The following is an 855-nucleotide window of genomic DNA, read 5'->3' as shown; positions in this document are numbered from 1 at the left end:
TTGTATTTATATTTATTTTATTTTATTTTTTGAGATAGAGTTTCACTCTTGTTGCCCAGGGTGGAGTACAATGGTGTGATGTTGGCTCACTGCAACCTTTGCCTCCCAGGTTCAAGCAATTCTCCTTCCTCAGCCTCCCGACTAGCCGGGATTACAGGCGTCTGCCACCATGCCCAGATAATTTTTTGTGTATTTGGTAGAGAAAGGAGTTTTAACATGTTAGCCAGTCTCAAACTCCTAACCTCAGGTGATCCACATGCCTTGGCCTCCCAAAATGCTGGAATTACAGGTGTGAGCCACCATGCCTAGCCTGATGTTAAATATTAACAGTAATAGTGGAGCAGACATTCTTGTCTTGTTCTTCACCCTTCAGTTATTTAGCAGTGTGTTGCTTAATTTCCACATATTTGTGAGTGTCCCGCGTTTCCTTCTGTTATTTACTTCTAATTAATTCCACTGTGGTTGGAGAATATGCTTTGCATAATTTCAATCCCTTTAGACTTATGGAGGCTAGTTTTAGGCCTAATACATATTCTGTCCTGAGGTATGTCTCATGTGCTCTTGACACAGCTTGTATGCTGCTTTTGTTCAGTGAAGTGTTCCATAGATGTCTGTTGAGTCTACTTGGTTTATGGTCCTGTTCTCCTATTTTCTTATTGATCTGCTTTGTTGTTCTATCTATTATTGAAAATGGGGTATTGAAGTCTCCAACTATTATTGTTGAATTGTCTACATTTTGATTCAATTATGTCAATTTTGGCTTTATGTATTTCGAGGCTCAATTGTTAAGTGTATATATGTTTGTAATATTTAGGTATTTCTGATTAATTGACTCCTTTTTTTTTTTTTTTTTTT

Source organism: Cebus imitator, unplaced genomic scaffold, assembly GCF_001604975.1.
Source record: "Cebus imitator isolate Cc_AM_T3 unplaced genomic scaffold, Cebus_imitator-1.0 Scaffold38, whole genome shotgun sequence".
NCBI lineage: Eukaryota > Metazoa > Chordata > Mammalia > Primates > Cebidae > Cebus > Cebus imitator.
This window is presented reverse-complemented; position numbering follows the sequence as displayed.